This window comes from Ambystoma mexicanum, chromosome 11 (genome assembly GCF_040938575.1).
Source record: "Ambystoma mexicanum isolate Mex_15411 chromosome 11, UKY_AmexF1_1, whole genome shotgun sequence".
In the NCBI taxonomy this organism is placed as follows: domain Eukaryota; kingdom Metazoa; phylum Chordata; class Amphibia; order Caudata; family Ambystomatidae; genus Ambystoma; species Ambystoma mexicanum.
The window spans coordinates 935,425,750-935,448,947 of record NC_090934.1 but is presented as its reverse complement, the minus strand read 5'-3'; the positions used below and the strand labels follow the sequence as shown (position 1 = coordinate 935,448,947).

The following is a 23,198-nucleotide window of genomic DNA, read 5'->3' as shown; positions in this document are numbered from 1 at the left end:
AGGTCCTGGGAGTCCAAAGACTCTACTCAACATAAACATTCGAAGAGGTCCCAATCGAGGAGTCGATCCAGATAAAACTCGGTCTTCTTCCAAGAAGGCTAAAAAGAGACGCCACAGGTCTCCCTCTTCGTCATCGGGTACCTCTCCTGAGGTTATACAATGTCTGACTAGGTCGGATTCTCCCAGTAAATGGGATGCCTTTAGGCATGAGATGATGCAGATCTTTGAGAATGGGGCCTCATCCCCCTCAAGAGTCTCGCAAGAAAAGACCCTGGTCGCTCAGTTGGACGACGCAGGAAGGTCAGAAACTACTTCGAGCAAGAAGAGTAGTAAACCGGAGGCTCGACACAGTTGAAGAGAATTCTCAGAAATGTGCGAATTCCTCCACCTTAGAGATCCCCAGCAACTTTGCTGGATTTTGAGGACTTGATTTTTTACCTGGAGCGAGTGAGACCCTTGTTTCCCACTCTCGTATTTTAATGTGATTTTTAACAGTTTCTTTTGGTTGTAGAGTCTGACAAACTCCATAGGCATCATCTTTTACATTGTGTCACACAGCATCTTCAGTCCAGTGGCACAGGGAAGTCTGTCAGATTTCCCAAAGGTTTAAATACCTTCTCTGGGATAAACTACTGTTTCCCAGAGCAGTAAAGTGAAATTAACTTTACTTACATTTATAATTTTCTAGACCCAGTGCACACTATCTTCCAATAGGGTGCTGTAGGGGTTACCTAGTATCCCCTTTGTCTAGCTTCTCATGTAACAATTTTGTTACCCTTTCCCCACTGAATGGCTGGTGGCAGTGGTTTCGTTTGAACTACCGTGGTATGCATTTATCATGGGCTGCGTTCGCAGCTGCAGTAAAGCACCCAAGGGTGCCATTTTTGTCAAAATGGCCCGGTCGTCCTTTTTTCGCCATTTCTTTGTGGAAAGCTCCTTCTTGAGATTTACTCTGCGTGCCAAACCTGATTTGGTCCCATTGTTCACTTTGCTTTTGGCGGGATTCACGAGTGAAGCCCGCCTCCGGCTCCAGGGTGTCTGGGTTGGGCAGGAACTCCCTGTGCTTAGTCTTCTTGGAGACCCAAATGCACTCTGTAGTGATTGGCCTGCTGACTGTCCGGCAAGGACCGCCACCCTGCTGTGTGACTGTCATCTAGGCTGGAATTAATGGGAGAGGACTGCATAAAAGGCAAGGCTTTTGGCTTGGAAGGCAGTGCCGACCACTGGACGAAGGAACCGAAGACTAGCTGGACGAGGACGCCTGTTACAACTCTTGGACGCCCGGTGAAGCCCTGCTGCTGTGTTGAAACTCCAAATTCGTATCAACAGAGAAGCCCCTGCAAGGACGACTTCTCCCCTTGAGTTGGTGGGACCAATCAACTCCAAAGTAAGCTACCTGGACATTCTCTCTGAGCTTGTTGCATTTCCAGAGTTGCTGTTGGAAACTGAATAGCCAGGGAGAGGAACACCAGAATGTGTGCGTTGCTTTTAAGTTGGCCAAGAGCTCCAGGAAGATCCTCCGGACTCCCAGGAAGTAGGAGTGGCTGCGCCTGAGCCCCCTCAATTGAGTGCAGTACCCCAGAAGCAAGGAAAGTCCATCTCGACAGCCAGAAACTGCGTTGTTGCTATTTGCGGTAGTCGCGAGGAGCTGAATCACCAAAGTGGCACTTGTTGGAAAGATTGTCGGTTGCGAGCGGTGATGTCCCATTGCAGTGCAGGAGTCCCCAGAAGCCCTTCCTCTTGTCCCCACGACTGAGGCCCAGGAACAGTGAGATCTGCAGAGCTGCTCAGGAACAGAAGTCATCTGCTGCACTTTTTCTTCAATACAAAGGTACTGTAAAAGTCTGAGAGAATGTACCTCTCATTGTAGATTTGCTTGCATCTTCTACCACTCATGTGTTTTTTATTTTTTTTTAAATTTCTTTATTGGGTTTTTTACACAGTTAAACTTTACATAACAAGACCATGCACTGGTCAACAGTCGCCAAGCTTCCCCCCCCCCCTCGCTTCCCACCCCTCACCCGTCACTTTTTGCTTCCGCCTGCACCCCGCCAAGTGGTCAGTCATTTTGCTTGAGGTTAGCAGCTCGAATGTTGTGCTGCATCTGATGCCGTTAGAGCAGTCTCTGGTGGTTCACTTTGGTTTTGTGTTGAGGACGGGCTCTGCGACAGTGCTTCAACTGTTGTCAATAGGTATGATATATACAGGCTCCAGATGTCCGCGGGACGGGCATGGAGGGGCAGTGTCCTGATGTAGCTGGTTTCAACGTCTTGGCAGTACGTGACATCCCGCAGCCATTGTTGTATGTTTGTTGGGGGTCCTCTCCCCTAGTTGCATGCTCTGTGTCTGTGTGGCAGGACAAGCAGTAGGTTCGCTAGTCTTCTGGTGTATTCCGGTAGTTGGTTGGTCAAGCTCAACGGGGTCAACATTGGGCTAGGGTTGAGCTGTACCCCGATAATTGCTGAAATTTTTGTTATCACATAGTTCCAAAACCCTGCTATTTCGGGGCAAGACAATGCAAAACGGACAAAGGCTGCCTCAGGGTAGCCGCATCGGGCGCATGCAGCAGATATCGTTGCTATATGGGCATGCAGTTTTACCGGGGTGTAGAATGTCTGATGGACGTAGTTAAAGTATATCTGTTTGTATTCTGTGTTTATTGCAACCTTTTTTGCGAGTCTTCGTACATATGCCCAGTCCTCTTCAGGTATTGTTAGTTTGAGGGACTTCTGCCATCTTCTCCAGGAGTTTAGGAAGCGTGAGGGTTTTTCTGTGAGTAGGGCTTTGTAGATGTTTTTTAATAAACCGCCTTCTCCTTGTGCTTGTATGACCCCGTGCAGCAATGGCCAAGTTGGGGGTTAGAGAGGAAATGTGGTAATTACAGACTGAAGGGTGCGTCGGACTCTGTAATAGATGAAGGTATCTAGGGCGTTGTTACACTTTCTCACAAGCTTGTTGCATAGAAATAAATGTGCCATCCTGAAAGAGATCACCAATTGTGTCCATTTGTAGTTTTTTGGTCCATTGCCGGAAAACCTTTTCCGATGTGAGCGGGATTCCTGGTATGCTTCTCACTGGAAGGAGTGGGGAGTACCTGGACTGGATTCCCCTTCGTTTGGCTATTTTCCTCCAGATGGCGTATGCCGTGTGCATGGTGTTCATCCATGATGAAGGTGTTTGTTTTTGCCCAAAGATGATCGCACGAAGGAGATGGGGATGTTGCCGGGGCGCTCTCAATCTGTACATGGGGTCGGACGAAGTGCACTGTGTACCAATGGCTAAGGTATTGTGCCTGTGCTGCCCAGTAGTAGCTTTCGATGTCTGGGAGGGCGAGTCCACCTTGTGTTACTGGGAGGATCAATGTGTTGTGGGCCACTCTGGGAACCTTGCCTGCCCAGACCAGCTCCAGGATCATGGATCTGATTCGGTGGAGGAATCGTTGCGGCAGAAGTAGGGGAATGTTCTTGGAGAGAGAGCAGTTAAGGAAGGATTATCATCTTTGCCAGTGCTATTCTGCCCCATAGAGTAAGCAGGAGTGTTTTCCATCTGTTTACTTTGCCCTGGATTGTGTCCAGTTTGCTTTCGTAATTGTCTTGCATGACGTCGAGGCTTGATCTGGACATTAGGCTGCCCAGGTATTTAACTTTTGTGTGTTGCTAGTTGAAGCCAAAGTAGTCTGCAAGTTCCTCTGTGGAGTCGGTGTGGGGGAAGATGATTAATTTCAAGCTATTTATTTTTAGCCTGGCGAAGTTGCCAAACTTGAGGACTGCTCGCATTGCCGGGTTCAGGTTTTCTCGGGGGTTGTGGAGAAGGAGTGCAGCATCGTCGGCGTACAAGGACACTATTAGTTTGTGAGGTCCCAGAGTAATTCCTCTGTGTAAATGGTACAATCTAGGGTCGGATGCCAAGGGTTCCTTCACCAAGGCAAACAGCAGTGCCGATAGCGGGTAGCCTCGTCTTGTCCCTCGCCGTAGGAGTATTTCGGTGGAGCTTTTGTTGCTGATTGTTATGTTGGATGTCCTATCTTTTACAGGAGAGCAATCATTTGTATATACCGTTTTCCGAGACCCATCCGTTCGAGGACGGCGAAGAGAAAGAACCACTCAACGGAGTCAAAAGCTTTTTCAGAATCCAATAGTCCTGCCACTGTCTGAGACTCGGGGCTGAGGGCGCCCATTACTCCGAACATCCTTCGCAAACCAAATGTTGTGTTTCTGCCTGGGACGAACCCAGCTTGGTTTGCCAATACTTGTGCAGGCATCAGCGGCAACAGCCTACTGGTGAGGAATTTTGCGAAGATTTTGGTGTCCAGGTTGATTAGCGATATCGGCCTGTAGGAGGCGCAATCTTCATTTGGTTTGCCGGGTTTGTGAAGAGGATGTTTGCCCTGTAAAGTGTTGGTGGTAGTTGATCATTTTCTATGGCTTTCTCGTATACTTCAAGCAGGAGTGGGGGGGAGGAGGGCAGGAGTTCTGCAAAGAATTTATACAATTTGCCGGTCAGGCCATCTGGGCCGGGGGCGTTGGTGCTCGGCAGTGTTTGGATTGTTTCTACGATTTCTTCTTTAGTGATGGGCGCATTCAGGGGTTCCCGGAGCTCGGCGCTTGTCCAGTAGAGCTCTATTGTGTTCAAGTTTTGCGCTCTTTTGGTGGGACTCATAGCATAGTGGGAGTCATAGAAGTTTTGGTAGAATTTATTACATGTTTTCACGATGTCTTCTTTGGAATAAACCAGGTTTCTTGATTGGTCCAAGATTGATTAGATTGTTGTGGGCTTCCTGTCTGCCATGACTAGTCTAGGTAGGAGTGTTCCGGGTCTCTATCCCTCGCCGTAATTCCGAATTTTGTGGTGTCCCCTAAGGAATTTGACCTCCCTTTCTGCTGTAGTTCTGAAGGTTTCCAGTTTTAGTTTCGCCAGTTTTGGGGTCGTTTGCAGTCAGCAGAGTGAGTGTTTTTAAGAGATTTTTACTGGCTGACCGCTCACTTCGAATTCATTTTAGGATTCCGTTTTCTTTGGCGAGACTGACTCCCCTGATAAAACACTTTAGTGTTTCCCAAAGTTTGCCGGCAGACGCCACCGTGCCTTGATTTATTTCAAGAAAAGTTGTCAGTTCGGCACGTAATTCGTCGGCGAAGGCCTGGTCCTGAAGGGCACCGTGTTTAACCTCCATTGGGGTCTATTGCTGTTACCTCGCGATGTAATGCACTCCAGGGTGGCTGCCGAGTGGTCTGTGTTTTTTCGGCAGGATCTGGCAGTCGCCCCAGTGGAGTCTGGAGTGTGCTGACACGAATGTTATCGAGTCTCAAACTGGACTTGTGGGCCCAGGAGTAGAAAGTATATTCCGGAGAGCCCCAATGTTTATTTCTCCAGATGTCTCTGAGGCTTTGCATATTTCTATGATCTGTAGGCTCGCTTTGGAAGGTGTCGATGTTCTGTGTGTTTTTATCCTTACACATGTCGAGTGGTGTATTAAAGTCTGTCCCAAATTATTGTGGCCTCTCTAGTGGGTTCAAGCTGTGTCTGTACCCAGTCAACATTATTGGGGCTGTTTATATTTGGGCTGTATGAGTTGATTAGGATGAGTTCTTCCCCATCAATGGTTCCGTGGACTAGCGGTGTTCTGCCTTCAGAGTCTTTCTGGGTTTGTATCAGTTTGAAGTTCGTTTTATTGATCAGTATGGCCACGCCCCTGGCATAAGAGGAAAAGGAGGCAAATTATCTGTGGCATCCCCATTCTCTGGCCCAGTGGTTTTCTGATGTGGGCGTAGGTGGGTCTCTTGAATGAGGGCCACATCGATTTTGTGCCGACACAGATATTTGATTTTCCTCGATTAAGCAGGCTGGTTGCCTCCTTTAATATTCCAGCAAACTAATTTGCTTTTTCTTGGAGTCTTTTAGCTGCTGGAGCTGCCAGAGTTTAGGTGGCCTTACTTGGCAGAATTGGATAATCATCTTGGGTCTTATGTTTGTGGTCTGGTCATATTGGAGCTTGGCACAGGGTTGATGGTTACGGACGGATGCGGGTGTGGGACGCCTCGGACCTGGTTGGCATCTAAGCGAGTCACCAGGGCGCTTCAGCTGGGGGCTTGTCTTGGTCGGTGCATGCGTCACTGAGCTAACTTGTTTGAATTGGGCAATCTTAGGTTGCCATTTTTTTCCCTCCCTGTTCCGCGAGCAAACCCCAACTTGCTCGTCTTGGATACCCTCCCAAATAACGTTCAACTGGGGCTCAGTCCTACGAGCCAATCCCAATTCACTCGTAGGCTTTACCCTCTCCAACAACATTCAGCTGTTGGACTTTAGCTTTGCTGCGTGAGGGCCGCTTGGAGCCTTCCAAGTATTGCGGCCCCCTGGTCATATTCTTGTGTTTCGGTGGGGTTGTCGTTGGTTGTGCGGTTGCTTACGGTGGGTTTCTCAGAGCTCTCTCTCTGTGGCAGGGCTGGATTGTTGCTGGGTGGTCTGTAGCCTGCCTGGTCTAGGTAGTTGCTGGCTTCTTCGGGTGTTTGGAAGAATTGAGCTTTCCCGTTATGTTGCACCCTCGGGCCGGGAAGAGCATTGAGTACGGTATCTGGTTCTTACGTAGTCTAACGTTCTTGAAGGTTCTTTGTGCTTGTACGGTGGGTGAGACGGGAGAAATACCTTCTTGGCCAAGCTGCTGGCAGGCAAGGTGTTGTAAGGGCACAGTGCCAGTGTTGTATCGCCAAGAGTCTGGTGATCTGGGTGCCTTGCTGGTCTGGGTGCAGCGCCAGAGAGGGCGCGGGGGGCACCAGTGCCTCAGTTGCTGCTATAGTTCTCACTCGACCCTTGTGGAGTGCACACAGAGCCATGCTCATCTGGGTGGGGTCAGCAGTGAGGTTGGAGATTCTTCCTACCTTGTACGTTGCCTCCGCGCCGCTGCTCTCACTTCGTACTGCGCCGGGGTCGGAGAGGACTGCTCCCTCTGCCGATCCGAGGCCCGGCACCCGGGGCCGCCGCGAGGGAGGGCGACGGCCCACCGCGTTCACGCCTCAGTCGCGGGCACCGGAGTGCCGTGCCGACAGTCGAGCATTCCCCACTCACCACTGGCTCCTGATGGCTGGTGCGTTGTCGGGCCAGATTTTAAATTAGTGGTGGAAGGGCGGTGCCTGCTGCCGCAAGCAGTTCTTCGTTAGGTGGAGAGGCCCATCAGGCGAGTATGGAAATCGCTTCTTCGTGGCTCTGACTCCACAGGCCCACCTTCACTCTGCCGGCACTGTCCTCCGGCCCGCTCTTCTGTATTGCCGATGTCTCTTTGAGCTGTGCAGGCTCCCCTGATGTGCAGCCCATGGCCGCCGGCCCCAGCGCGCGGTCGGGGCGGCCGTCCGCCGCTGGCCAGAGGGAGCAGGGGGCGGAGCCACAGCACTCTGCTTGCGGCTCTGCCTCCGATCTGGGGTCTGCGGCGATGTCTTCTTTCTTCCGGTCGCCCCACCCAGGGGTTTTTCTAGGTTCCGGGGACGGCAGAGCTGGCAGGGCCGCGTTCGTTGTGTGGGCGCCTGGCGTACCAGCAGTTTTCGTTTCATGCCTGTCAGGGCTCGGAGTGCCACGATTTTGAGAAGCCCCCTTTGTTGCAGTCGGCCGCTAGGAGTATGGGTGAAGGATATGGTTGGTCACCCACCGAAACTGTCAGGATTCATAGGGGCCACGCGGGAGCCTGCTAAGGAGCGGCCATCTTGTTCGGCTCTCTAGCACCCTCTTACCACTCACAAGTCTAAACAGCTTGTGGCCCTGCATTTGATTCTTCTTTTCTTCAAAGACTTCAAAAACATTGTGCAAATACCTTTCTACTTACCTACTAGAGGTGCTTCATCCTAAATAAGACTTTTGCTCATTGACTTTGGCCTAGCCTATTCTACTGAATGAGACTGCTTAGGGGATCCAAAAGCATTTGCCTGTTAAAGAAGATTTGTGGTCTCTTGTTTGTTCTAATAACCTTTTCCTTTTACCAACTTCTAACAGTATTCTAAATGTAAACAGTAAGATATTAATGTCCCCCCCACCCTAGCTACTGAAGTCATCTGAGGGTGTAGGTTGTCTGTGGGCCAACCCAAAAGGGACTTTACTGATTTAGAAACTAAGTGTATAGTATTGAAGTATATTTGTGATTTGCATTTTATGTTGCTCCCTTCTGAAGGCTGATTCTAACTGACTGATAAATTGTTTATTCAAGAAACAATTGTGTGTAAGTGTTTATTTGAATACTTGTCACTGTGAATCTCTGCGTAACTCCCCTACAACTCACATTGACCCCTCTTGAGGTGAACCTGGCTGCTCAACACGCTACCAAACTGTGTAGTACAAGCTTATACCAAAGGTTGGGTTGCCTATTACCTGTAGTCGGAGTTGTTGGAGTGCACCCTAAGGGTACTGCATACAAGCTTTGCCTAACAGACACGCCCAACCTGACAAAGTTGTCGAAGGCATCCGCGCGTGAGTCAGCACCACCTCCGATACCGTCTAAGAAACAAAAAAACATCGAAGTCTTTGACAATTCTGTCGACACCTTTTGCATCGACTCCGAAATCTAGAGATTTTCCCAAGAGGCAGTCGACGGTGTCTTTGATTTCATTGAAGCATTTAACGGTACAAGAAAAAATATTCAAACCTGTACCGAAGGACTTATTTAATTGTCTCCTCCGTTTATGAGGAGGATAGCGCTTCAGATGTGGATGTTTCTCCATTAGGAGTGAGGTTGAAAGACCTCTGTGACTCCCTCCACTATGCCAGCAGTGTGGATACATCCCCAGAGTTGGAGTTTGGAATACCTGACCCATCAGACCATGCTGATTCAGGTTGTAGAAATCTGATGAACAGGGTCACTTAGCACATGGGCTGGAATATGGCTTCACCAAATTTCGAATAGGATGACATGACGGACATCCTGGACCTAGGTCCCCAAAGACCCTGTCTTGCCTTTTCACAGGGCCCTTCAAAGGAGGGTGGTGGCTAACTGGGAAGCCCCAGAGTTTGGTCCTGCTGTCAACAGGAGTTGCCCTAGGAAATATAGACCATCGTCTAGTGACCTGGACTGTCTCGGCAAACGCCCTATGCCTGAGTCTGGTAGTCCAGGCTGATACATTCACCAAGTAGTCTGCCTACCCCTCTATCCCCCCAGATAGAGATGATAAAAAAGTAGACTCTTGGGCACGCAAGGTATTTACCTCTGGCAGTATGGCCCTAAAGCCCACTCATGTTGTTTGTATCCTGGCCAGGTTTTCTAATGCCCTGTGGGACTGTGTTAATATGGCGGCTGAACCTATTCCATAGCGCTGAAAGTGATGTCTTTCTGAATCTAATTAAGGATGGCAAGGAGCCGATGGGAGAAGGTCTCCAATCAGGACTGGGTACTGCTTGCTGCATTAGCAGATCCTTGGCTGCAAGCACTGTGCTACGCAGATTTGCGTGGTCTAGAGTCTGGGTTTGCACCGTACGTGTAGGCCAGACTTCTTAACATGCCCTTCGACGGCTCGAGGTGGTTCGGCAGCAAAGCAGATGAGTCTAGAGTAGCTGCAGACCTCCAAGGCTGCGGCTAAGTCCATTAGCGCCTTTATTCGGCAACCTCAACAACCTTATTCAGGCTATTCTTCCTGGATAGGTCGTCCTTTTTGATACCATTCCTCAGTTGGTAGAGGACAGGCCGTGCAAAGGGGGCAAAGAAGATTGCCTTACGGTGGATGAGGTAAGGGTGCAAAAACAGCAGCAACATCTTTACCCTCAGCCGCTCCTGTAGGCGCCTCCAAGCAACTCAGAGTCCTTGACACACAAGACCCTGGTGGAACCAGAATCTCAACATCTGAACAAATGGCGGGGCATTACTTCAGATGCTTGGGCACTGGAAACAGTATTCCGAGGTTACTGCCTTCCCTTTCAAAAAAAGGCTTCTGGATCATCCACCAGGAACCAGCTCTGTCAAAATTCCAGATACGCTCCTTGTGCAGGAAATCTTAACCCTGCTAGAGAAAGGTGCAATAGAACATGTACCTGTAGCGGAGAGGAACAAGGGTTGGTACTACCCCCTATTTTCTCATTCCCAAGAAGGATGGAGGACTGGGACCCATCTTTGACTTAAGAAACTTGAATAAATTCATCAGGAAGGACACGTTCAAGATGGGTCACCCTTTCTCAGATCCTTCAGGCTCTCCAACTCCTAGATTGGTTGGGATCATTGGACCTTCAGGACGTTTACTTTCATGTGCAATCCATCTAAAGCACAGAGTACCTGAGGTTCGCGGTTGGTGGTTCTCATTATCAATTTTGGGTTCTGCCATTCAGGCTGACCTCCGCCCAAGGGTTTTCACCAAACTGATGGCGATAGTGGCAGCAAGCCTCAGGAGAGGGGGGGGGGGGAATTCACGTCTACCCCTAGCTCGACGATTGGCTGATCATGGCACATTCTCCCAAACAGGCTCTAGAACATCTCCGCATCACCCGCCACTCCCTACACATACCGGGCTTCTCCCTCAATTACAAGCTCAACACATCCAACAGATGGTAGCAAAATTCCAGAATGCCCAACGTCTTCCGGCCTTCGATATTTTTTGAGCTTGCTCGGCCTCATGGCATTCTGCATTTTTCTAGTGCCAGAGGCCAGATTGAGAATGAGATCCCTTCAATGGCCCCTCAGGACCCATTGGTCCCAATTTTCAGGGAACATGTATCTTCTGCAAGTTCCGAGCAGAGTTGCTCAGGACCTGATGTGGTGGACTTGCGAAGACAAAGTTCTCAAGAGACCATGGCTGGAGATAATTGTAGTGACGGACACCTCACTCATGGGGCGGGGAACCCACACCAACGGACTGGTAATCAGCAGTCGTTGGTCTCCCTCGAAGTCCAAACCTACACATCAACCTTTTGGTGCTGAGGGCAATCAGATTAGCGCGAAGGCCTTCCTGCCTTCTGTACGGGGAAAGAATGTCCTGATAATGGACAACACAGTGGTCATGTACTACCTCAACAAGAGAGGAGGCGTAGGGTCACTACCACTATGCAGAGAGGAATGCAGCTCTGATTTTGGGCAATTTAAGAAGGAATCTCTCGATCTGCAGTTCACCTAGCGGGAGAGGAGAAAACTGCTGCGGACACTCTGAGCAGGCAAAGTGGGAACTAGTTTAGGAAGTCCTTTAAGAGATCTTCACCCTTTGGGGAACTGCTCAAAGTGGATCTGTTCACGATCAAGGTCAATCGGAAGTTCGAACAGTATTGCTCAAGGGAATTTCCTCAGATGCCCTAGGAGACTCGTTCATAGTGGAATGGGAATTTCCACGTTTTTCCAGTCCCCGTGATTCCTCAAGTAATCAGGAGGTTGAGAAAGTTCAGGAAAATAATGATCCTAATTGCTCCGGATTGGGCCAGGAGGACGTGGTACCCGGACCTTCTGGACATCTTTCTGCCCTCCAATCAGTCTTCCACAACGAGAGGATCTTCTCTCGCAAGAGGAAGGTCGGGTTCTCCCTCCAGAGGTCAAGACACTCCGCCTTCACGCAAGGTTTCTGAGATGCTGAGATATAAGCATTGGGACCTCCCGGATGACTTAATGGAGATTTTGCTTTCGGCCAGAAGGCCAGCAACCAAAACCTTGTACCGATGTCGTTGGAATAAATGAACTGGTGCAAGGATAAGGATGTGGACCCTTTTCAATGCGGCACTCGTATGGTGCTTTCTTTTTTTCTGCATCTGGCCAATCTGGGGCTCCAGATTGGAATAATAAAATATCGGGCAGCGTTTTCCATCTTTAAGCGCTCCTCTGAAGAGGTTTCTTATTTGAAAATACTGTTGTCCAATTTCTGAAGGGACTCACTAACGTGTACCCTCCACCAGTACCTTGTCATGTCCCTGCTTGGGATTTAAATCTAGCGTTGAAATGTATAACATGTATACCCTTCGAGCCTTTACATTCCTGCCCATTGAGGCAATTGACACAGTAAACTGCTCTTCTTGTAGCACTAACATCTGCCAGCAGGGTTAGTGAGTTGCAGGCTTTGATGCAAACCTCCCTATACTACCTTTTTATAAGGGTAAAGTAGTCCTGAGAGTTAAACCATCTTTCTTGTCGACAGTTTCTGATTTTCATTGATCACAAAAAATAATCCTTCCAACTTTCTACCCTCCTCCTCATTTGGGCAAAGAGGGGCTGCATAGACTAGACCCAAAAAGGGCTCCAAGTTTTTACATTGCGAGAATGACAACATTTCGCCAGGATGACAATCTTTTTGTGGATTATACTTGTCCTAAATTAGGACTACCAGTGACTAAACAGACTATTTCCCGGTGGATTACCCTGGCTATTGGATAGTGTTATACTTGCTGGGAAAGACCCGCCGGAAGGGCTTTGTTCCCATTCCACAAGGGGCATGGCAACTTCAGTGGCTCTTCAGTGGGGTGTCATTTGCTCAGCCGCAACTTGGGCGACAATGCATGCTTTTGTTAAGCACTACTGCTTAGACTCCTCTTCCTTTCAAGAAGGCCTTTTTTGCCAAGGCAGTCCTTCATTTCATTCATGATAAAACAAAATTGTACTCCCTCCTCCAAATTGCCACTGCTTTGGGAGACTATCAAAGATGAAAGAATACATGGGAGGACGCACCCATTTGAAGAACAAGTTATTTACCTACTGTAACGTTCTTTCGACTGGATGTTCCTCCCACGTATTCCTCAACGCCCCTCCCATCCTACCCCACCGTACAATTTACGTTCATTACACACTGCGTTTTTCAGAGAGATTGCAGTCTGAGGAATGCTGAATAATGAAACGAAAAAACAGAACTGAAGCCAACGGGCACGGCACAAGCTACTTATACTACTGGTGACATCAACGTGCTACGACAGCCCTCAAGGGACATAGACACCATGACATTGTGCCAAGAAAAAGTTTCTGAATCAAGCAGCGAAGCTGGCGAAACGTTTATCAAAGATGAGGAATACATGGGAGGAACATCCAGTCGAAAGAACGTTACAGTTGGTAAGTAACTTGTTCATCTGACACAGTAAATAAGCTCCACTCTTAGTATAAGGCTGTACCACCTGAGAATGTTGGTTGCAAGGACATAGCAGGAAGGCTTATCTTAAGGGGGGGGCGCTGTAGCCTGGTGTAAAAACATTGTGGCATGCATTTGGTCCAATGAAACGCTATGTATTGTGTAAATACAGGTTTTATTTAAATAACTGTGAAGATAAATCTTGGGCAAGTAAAGTAAGCACTATAAGCTATCATATAATAACAATTATAAACACCAACTCAATACTTATAGCTTAAAACTCAAAGTACACCCTTATTAATACACTAAGCAGTCAATATGACTCAAACATACACCACGTTTAGAATGGCAGCCAGCTATTCTTGAGGAGTAAAACCAACTTGTATATACTTTTAGAATACAATCAGTATTTCAAGGATAGTAGACCCATTCAGTCCTGCAGTGACTCCGTTGTAGAAATCACTTAATAAACCTTCCCTGTTAAAAGTATACACCTTGACACCTTACTTATTAGAACACAGTTCAGAGCTACTCAATGATAAGTATGAACACTCCACTATTTTAGAATACACTAAGCATTTCAGGGAAAGCAAAACCAAATTACACTTTAAGAAAGGCACAATGTATCTCAAGGTAAGTAATTGATCTACTGGTTTAAAACTATCTGCTACCTAATAGCTAGGTATACCCAGTATACATTTAAGAGGTGTAAAATACAGTTTCTAAGGTAAATAAGAACTCTATGAAACTATTTTAGAATAGCACTAATGCAATTCAGGGAAAGCACAACCTTGTGTTACAGGATTAGAAGAGCAGCAGCTATTCAAGGTCAGTAAGACCTATATACTTTTAAGAGGGGCTACCAGCAACTCGTTCAACAAGTATTAACTTCCAGACTGTTTTAGATCTATATAAAGGCCACGTGGCTTTAGGAGAAGCACCAACGTCATCCGGTAAGCCCACTTGGGATGTGCTCCGTTTAGGGAGATCACTTTCATTGCCTGTTTCCACTACTCTCATTGAAGTTGTGTAAATCCAATTTTGCGTGACATCTGCATTCCGGAGTGCCTGAAACATCATTTTTACTACATGAGGCACATTGTAATGTTCTGACCCCCGCCCATTTAAAAAGACCCAAACCTGTGAGCTCTTGTGATTGGCTGACCCCTCCACCCCCCCCATCCCCCCTCCCTCCCTCAACCCCTCTCACATCCCAGCCAATTGGGGAAGCCGCCAGGTAAACTCCAGCTCCCTCGAAAGGCCCACTCCTGTCTCTCTCTCTCCCTCCTTTTTAAGTCTACTATCTGCAATATGCTCCTTGATGCTTGGTACCTCATCCGTTCGACCGGTATCCATGGGATCCCACTTCATCTGTCATGTGAATGTTAACTGCTATTCTGGTTACCTGCCACATCCCTCCTGACTCTGTGCCTGTGCCACCCCTGACTTTCTCTAATCCATCTCTGTGCCATTTCTCCCAGTTCCACATGGACATAAACACTGTCTACTTTTTTCCTGTGATCACATGTCCGCGGCCTACAGCTTGTACTGCTGGTGCTGCAATATTGATATTGTGTTTGCTGCTAGCTAAAAATCTAATTTAGGTCTGTGCATATCTTGCATTGTTGTGCTGCTAGCTAAAATCGAATTTGGGTGTGTGCACTATCTTTGCTGCTAGTTAAAAATCCAATTTAGGTGTGTGCTCATCTTGCATTGCTTTTGCTGCTGGCTAAATCGAACATAGGTGTGTGCTCACCCCTAAAAGTGCATTGTCTTTTGCTACTAGTTAAAAATCGAATTAGGTGGGCGCTCATACTGCATTTTCTTGACTGCGCTGACTGGTTACACCCATTGCTTCTGTTCTCTCTTCTCCTACCCTTTTCATTTACCATTGTTTCTTCCCAGTCCTGTTGTCTCGTCATGTCTCCTTGTGTGCCTGCTCCCTTCTTGCCTACTCCCCATGCACCTCATCTGCTCTGCCTGGGTTTAGTGTATCCCCCCCCCCACCAAGAGAGACTTTCACTGACATCCTCTGTCGTTCTTTCTGACGACCTCTGGACTCTTCATATAGTCGTTCTGCTCTATCCTTCCTCCTTAATGGCGGCACCTTCTGGGAGGTCCTTCTTGCCTCCTTCACTACCAGGGTCATTGTAAATATCTATTGAAATGGGACCATCCTGGTACAAGGGCCTCAACCAATCCTTACTTTTTGATACTTTCGTTCTGTTCTCATGAGGATGAAGTGTCTTGGGTCCTATTTGTTTGATACTTGTCTGATCTGCGCCTTTATGCCTGAGGGTCAATAGCGCGTACTATAAATGTAATGTTATGTAATGATGGGCTTCTTCCTCGCTGTATCAACTTTCCACTCTCCTCCTCACAGGCTTGCTTGCCCACTGCTCTGACTGGGGCTCTCTTGCCCCATGTGGCCCCTCCTTCACTAGCTTCCTGTCCATCTACTTCTGGCCTACACTCCCCTCACCGACATCATTGTCTGTCTTGCCTCCTCCGCCCCTTCCTACCTAATCTCTCTGGCACTCTCGCCGCTTAGTGGGAGAATTACTAACCCCCTGGTCTCCCCCACCACCCTTGTAAGTTTTTCAAAAACAGCAATCTGCTCCACATTGCCATGCTCAACTCTCGCTCTGTCGTCAAGCATGCCTCTGATATCGATCACCACCTTGAACACTTGGATCTCGAAGTCCTAGCCCTTACCGAGACATTGTTCAAGTACTTCTCTGTCACAAATTTTGATAGGAATTGGCTGCTGGGTAGTCCCTCTTTAGCCACCATAGTCTCAAATTACCTGAAAGTTCCAACTTTGTATGTGTCTCCCCAGGTGTAAATGCCATGCCTCTCCCATTGGCTCATCCGGGCTAGATCTGCCTTCCCCTTGCATACCCCTGCTGCGATCGGTATATCTGCGGAATAGGGGTGTGCCCCTCTTGTCTCTCTGGGTTCTCGTCCAAACTTTCTTGCCCAGCTCTACTAGCATTGGGGTTCCCCCCCCAGGCACCCCGCCGGGACCCATAGTATTTCCTTCAAGTTCGCTGGGGCTATGGGTTGCCTGAGTAACCTGGTTTCAGGGGTATATTCATCAGCCATCCATTTGGCCACGCGGCTTAGTTGTGCAGCCAGGAAGTATTTTGCTAGGTCTGGGAGTTGAATTCCGCCTGCTGTGTATGGTAGCGTCAATATATCCAGGGATATTTTGTGTCTGGTGTTATTCCACAGTAGCTTCCTTAGTAGTTTATCTAATACCCGAAAAAAAGGAGACAGGGATGAGGTAATGTATGTTATGAAAGAAGTATAGAAATCTTGGAAGTACTATCAATTTAACCACTGCAGCTCTGCCCATCATTGTTAATGGTAGTTTTGACCAGAATTTCATTGATTTTCTAAGCCCATGTACCGCAACCTGAGTGTTACCCCTGTGCATTTGTTCGGGTGTGTGCCAGATGTTGACTCCCAGGTATCTGAAAGTGTGAAGTTTCCATTGGATTCCCACCGTTGCGAGATCAGTTTCGGTTCGTGTGGCCAGGTCAGCCAGGGGGAATATGCTGAACTTCTCTTTATTGAAGGAGATCCCCGACACCCAAGCAAAATTCTCTAAGACCTCTAGGATTGTTGGTAGGTTAAGGTGGGGGTCTCTTAGATACAGTCGACATTGTCTGCATATAGTGAAACAATGTGGTGTTCGCCCCATATTCTTATGCCAGCATTGAAGAATTGCTTCCTCATGTATATAGCTAGCGGTTCCAATGCCAGTATGTATAACATGGGTGATAGCGGGCAGCCCGGCCTGGTGCCCCTTTGGATGCCCCATAGTCCTTAAACTGTTTTCCCAGTCTTGACTCTAGCTACCAGTGATTGGTATAGAATTTCTATCCATCTAATGAAGGATGCCCCCAACCCGAACTGTCTCGGGACCTCCAGCAACCACTCCCAGTGTATGGAGTCCAAGGCTTTTGTGGCGTCTAAGGAGACCACTGCTTATTGTTCGCGTGGGTCTGTAGTTTGTGCCACTATATGTTGTAGTCGACTCAGGTTCACTGCAGTGTTCCGGCCTGGTATGAACCTACTCTGATCTTCATGTATTAAAGTGCATATCACCTTTGAGAGTCTTTGGGCTAGGATAGTGATTAGTATTTTTATATTGTAATTAAGCATGGCTAGTAGTCTGTATGATCCACATCCTTCTCTGGGTTTCCCATGTTTGGGGATCAGTACTATCAGCGTTTCCCTCATGCTTTTGGGCAGCGTCCCTTTCTCGTAAGATTCCTTAAAGACCTCCAAGAGGGTGTGGGCCAGGATCGTGTCGTACGTTTCATAAAACTCTGGGGGCAGTCCATCACACGGGGTCTTACTCATGGACAGTGATTTGACTGCCTCTGTTATGTCCTCTATCGATTGGTCTTCATTTAAGGTAGCTCTCTGGGCTTCGTTTGGTGTCGGGAGGCCTATTTCTTCGAGGGTGTCTAAGATGTCCCTTTTGTGGTATCACTGTTGTGTGGCTATACAGCTGAGAGTAGAATTGGCCAACTACCTAGTTGATTTCCGGCTGTGATTTATAAATCTCACCGGTGGAGGTTTTAATTTCAGTGATCGGGTGTTTCGGGTGATCCTTTTTGCACAGCCACAACAAGAGTCTGCTTGGTTTATCGCCTTCTGCGTGTGCTCTAGTGGTCCTGGTTATGTAATCAAATTTGGCTAGTCTTGCCCATGCACTTTGGCAGTCATTTCTGACTGTGGAAGGTTCATCCTCTGCTTCCCTTGTTTTAGGTGCAGCGGTTTCGAGCTGGGCGAGTCTCTCTTCCCCCGGCTTCTAGTGCTTTCCGTAGGGTTTTCCTTATACCCCCAGCACTGGCGATGACCTCCCCCCTGATCACTACCTTTAATGCTTCCCATATTGTGTACCATCCCTTTACGGAGCCTATATTGATGTCTAGGTATTCCTGTATTTTGTCTCGGAGATCTTCATTGAAGGCCCTGTCGGTGAGGGCTTCTGCCGGCATTCACCACATTGGCATGGGTTGTCTGGGCCCTCGTATTTTGCCATTCCCTAAGGAGTGGGGAGTGGTCTAATATTGATCTTCCCAGGTCGGATATTGACTCCACTTGCGGCAGGTGCTGTTTGTCTATAAGCAGGTAGTGAATCCTGGTGTACAGTTTATGGGGAGATGAGAAGTATGAGAATGCTCTATCGTTTGGGTGAAGTTCCCTCCATTCCTCAGCTAGGTCCAGGTTCTCTTGTACTTTGTCCAGTGGGGATTGGACAGGGGTAGTTGGTGGGGCTAGGGGTTTAGATCTATCTAACATGCAGTCTTGTGTACTGTTAAAATCGCCCCCCCCTCCCCACATGAAGAGACAATCTCGATAGGGTGTTAATTTGGCACTTATCTTAGACAGGTACGCCGGGATGCCGTTGTTGGGGAGGTATGTGTTGACAATGCTCATTTCCTGCTGTTCAATGCTACCTTTCAGTATGAAGTACCTCCCTTCCGTGTCTACCTCTTGACTGTAGCTTGAAGGGTACTGTGCTGTCAATCCAGGTGTAAACTCCATGTCCCTATTTAGAGTAGGGAGCGCCAAAGCCCTGTCCTCCCCACCATTCAGTCATTTTGGCCGTGTCTTCAGCTGTTAGTGTGTTTCTTGCAATAGTGCAATGGAAACGTGTTTCCTCCAAGTATGATTTGATCCTGTTCCTACGCATATAGGACCCCATCCCTCTGACCTTCCATGTCATCACCTTGATGTTAGCCGACATCATCGTATTGCATTGTCCTGATCAACATCTCCGATGTCCTTTGTTTCCGCGTGTGTTGTGGCGAAGAATAAACGTTTTAAACAGTAACTTGGTGAACTCGACCAACTGCACCCAGCAGTTACGCCTCGTGGGCGGTGCTCGGGTGCCCCCGCCACCTCTTTGTGATGCAATGGCAACAGGCCTTAATCGGTTCTTTCATGGGGTTGTGTTTTGCACGGGTCAGTCAGTGTGGTGGACCTCCCGTCTCTGTTGGCAAAGGCTTTGGCAAAGATAGTTACTTGTCGTGGGTAAAACACTCCAGTAGGGCCCTGTTAGGTCAGTGTTGTGGTCGTGCCGCCGTCTCCTCGTCAGCCATGTTGTGTTCGAGCCACATGTTTGCCGCTGCGCGGGTCTCTAGGAAGATAGTTCGTCCTTTATGTATGATCTTGAGCCTGGAAGGGTAGAATAGCATGTATTTAAGGTTCAACAGTCGCATCCTTGCTTTAAATGGAACAAAGGAGTTTCTCGCCCTTTGGACAGCCGGGGTGTAGTCCAGGTATATTATGATCTTTGTGCTGTTGCTACTTATTGCGCCTTCCTCGTGTGAGTATCGTAGTATAACCTCCCTGTCTTGGAACTTTAGGATCCTGGCTATAATCGGACGAGGATGCGAGCCAGATGGTGCTTTTTCTGGAGTGCTCTGTGCTTTTTCGACGGCAAACCCTTGGGAGAGTCTGCCGGCACCTACTTCCTGTTGTAGCCGAGTCTCTACAAAGTTTGTGGGGTTGCGTCCCTCAAGTCCCTGCGGGACACCAAGTAGGTGAACGGTGTTGCGTCTGGGTCTTCCTTCAGCATCCTCAGCCCTTTCTTCCAGTATTCTGTTGCATTTTTCCAGCTCCTCCACTTTGATATGGACCTCTTTCAGCATTGTGGACATCTCTTGCTGCTCCAATTACGTGGTTGTCACACGTTCTGCAAGGTTGCACATGTCTTGGCGCATTAGTTGCATGTCCGATTTCACTTCCTCTATCTTGGTATTGATGAAAGAGCGGAGTCCTGATATTGCTTCTAGTATCTGCTCGTCTTTGGTGTGCTCCTCGGGGGCCCGCTGGGCTGTTTCGATCATTTTGGCTTCCTGTCTTTGTTCCTTTGGGTGGGCTGCTGCTAAGAATGCCATGATGTTAGTTTTGCACTTCCCTTTGGGAGGGGACATTGCTTTGCTGTGCGGATTGGGACTGCAATGGGCCACCAGGCTGTACTAGTCCTCTTGTGTTTCAGGCCTGCGTGTGCTTCTGTGATTACCAACCAGTGTTATCTGGTTCGAGCTCTTCCTGTTCCCTTGGGTTATTGTAAGCTGCTCTGTTAGGCGGTATCTTCCAGGCAATGGATTGGCAAAAGCAGGCAGTTGCTTTGGTTTGATGTGATGGTCCGTATCCATTCCGGGGGGTCTGTAGCGCTTGGGCTCCCGTGTGGTTATGCGCGCGAGTAGCAGGTCCCTTCATGCAGCACGGTGGCTTCTGATCTGACTAACCTCCCAGTTAGTCTCGTCGAGTGTTGGCCTGCCCCAGTGGGGCTGTGTGGTCCCCCTGTCGCCGGTGCAGCTCGCACCGCTTTGGGGGTGGGCAGCACGAGCGTGTCCCAGGTTGGTTAGTGCAGACGTGCTCCTGTTCAGAGTAAGTAGGCCGCCTGCTCCTGCTAGTACTTGGGGTTACAGTGTGGTGTAGGCTGGCGCATTAGGGCTTGTTGGCACCCCCGTTCGTAGTGTTGCTTCAAGTCTTATGTCTCATCGCAGATCTAATGAGGTGCGCCTGGTGTCCGCTGTTATACGGGGCAGCAACTTTGCATTTGTCCGAGGTTGTCGCAGGTTCCCTTGAAGTCCCTTCTGACGCGTCACCCTTGTCGAGCAGACCCCCCCCCCCCAAATTGGGTATTACACAGGTAGGGGGCGGCATGTCTGGTGCACAAATGACTTGGCCGCTCTGTTTCACCCAGGAGGGCTTCGATTCATCCCCAGAAGCTGCGCGCTGAGGTACGGTCCAGGTCCACCCCCAGCTCAACTTGGATTGCCGCTTGGGCAATTGCTTCAGGGTATCTCTGTGGCGATGCCTCAGTCGGGCCCAGCCGCGTGTCGCCTCTTCCTCGCCCTTCTGCGATCGGCCCGATCCTTGAAGCCGCAATCTGTTTCCAATGTTGTGTGCTTCCACACAACAGAAGCTTCACTACGGTGGCACTCGCTGCCGTCACTCCGCCCAGCGTTCAATTGGTGTAAGCGGGCTGCGTGTCGCTGTTGGACTCAGACCTCAGCGCCGTCTGCCATTTTGGCCGGCCCGGGGGCGCAACTTCTGTCGCTCATTGAGTAGGTTTGGTGGCAGCGATTCCGCTCATTCTTGGCACCGATTGTGCCTTTGTGCATCAATTTCGCCGTATTTTACAAGGATCTGTTGAGGATCTGGACGGGAGCCAGGTCCCAACACGTCCTCACATTGCGCGTGCAGGCCACGCCCCCATCGTATTTAAGTGTTGCATATTGCTCCCTTCTAAAGAAGGCTTAGTTTAAAACAGACTAAAATCACTGTTTTAATCAAGAAACCTTGAGTAGAAGCGTTATTGAATACATGTCACTGTGATTCTCTGTTACAACCCTGCAGCTCACATTGACCCCTCTTGAGATGAGCCTGGCTGCTCAGTCACTCTTCCAAATTGTGTAGTACAGGCCTATATCAAAGGTTGGGTTTACCCATTGCCAAGAGGACAAGGCTGGTGTCTCACACAGGATCACTACATTCCACCTTGCCTAATAAACGCCCCTCGGCCAGAAAGGGGTTTCCGATGCAAAAGGATGTTGTGGCACTGGCCAAAAAGGGTGTCCGTTCAAAGGATCGACTCAAAAGGGTCGAATGTCAAAAGGACCGAAAAGAAAAGGATCAATTTTTAAAAAAAATGTATATGTATGTGTATATATATGTGTGTGTGTGTGTGTGTGTGTGTGTATATATATATATACTTTAGTATAGGTAAAAAAGGTGTTTTTACACCAAAAACAGGGGTTTGGGGGGGAACCCCCACCCCCCCCCCCCCCCAAAAAAGAATTTGACCCTTTTTTTCGGTCCTTTTTGACTCGACCCTTTTGTCATTCGACCCTTTTGAGTCGAACCTATAACCGCCAAAAAGGGATGGCTTGAACTCTATTTTTGGCGCAGCCAACCAACACCGCCTCAATGCCAAGTTTAGGCAGATGGAGGGGTACCCCCTCTTGCTGTTGGCACACCCTCAGCCACACTCCTCGGTAATCGCAGCAGCTTCACTCTAATCCAAGCCGCAATCGTTTTCAGCTACATCAGCCTCTGCGCTCCTGGGTAAGGAGGAGATGATCCTGGAAGCATACAGGAAGAAAAGGTATTCAAACTTTTCCCCTCATCAGTCTAATGCGGACGCTATGTTCCCCACTGTCAGCCAGAGGCTTTGGCGCGAAATCGCTGTCTTTCTTCTGGAACTTCCAGTACAGAGCCAGACACGCTTCAAGGCAGGGCTGGCAGAGGCCAAAATTGTAGCGCAAGACATTCTCCAGCATGGGGTCTGGCATGGATTAACAAGCTTACAACACAGATACCAAAAAAGCTACCCTTCTTGTTGCACATTTTGGCTGGAGACAATTGACACAAAGAGTGATAGTACCATCTTTCTAAACATATATAAAGAATGGTAATGGTCAGTCAGGCAATATACAATTAGATTGTATTCATACAAACATAAATAAGAACATATACCACTTGGTCATGCACTGGTATAAAAAAAACAGAGCACTTAAAACATGTACATAACATGAATCCTAATCTTTCTTAAGCAATTTCATTTTTAACTTCTCAAAATAACTTTACTTTTTGCAAAGGTGATGTTAGTAACCTATGAGTGACTTTTTACAATTTCATTTTCACATAAAAAGCCCTCAAAACAGCAGTGTCGACAGTTGAATATTTCTAGCCTTGGTATTATATTTTCAATGTTCTTGGATTGCTCAACCATAAGGCGATGGTTCAAGGGTGTTTTCAGGACACAATATCCCTTAATGGGGGAAACGTGATTTGAATTGAGGATTCTTGGATTTTGAATGCTGAACACACGTGTCTAAAAACAAACACATAAAAATCTTTAAGAAAACTGAGCACCATAATGCATACCTATTTGTTTCTTTTCACTCATTTGTTCAACTTGTTCTAACAGCACCTCTGTATTTGAGTGCACACCATTTCATTTCAATTATATCTTTCAATACATTAATTTATGAAGACTTTTCATTTTTCACTAGTTTGTTCTGGAATTACACCTTTACATTTCATTTATAGTATCTTTCAATACATTTATTTATGAAGACTATTGGTATTACTAGTATAGTCTGAAATCATGAGAATACTTTATCTAGTGATTACTGTAGGCAGCGATAAACCTGAAGGGAATACTTGCTA

At 48.1% G+C, this 23,198-nt stretch overlaps 1 protein-coding gene across 4 annotated transcripts in view; it reads left to right on the top strand.

Annotated features, from left to right (window-relative positions):
- PHRF1 (PHD and ring finger domains 1) overlaps nt 1–23,198 on the top strand; it is a 1,334,933-nt gene that overhangs the window by 889,192 nt on the left and 422,543 nt on the right. The gene's annotated exons all lie outside the window — the stretch shown is intronic.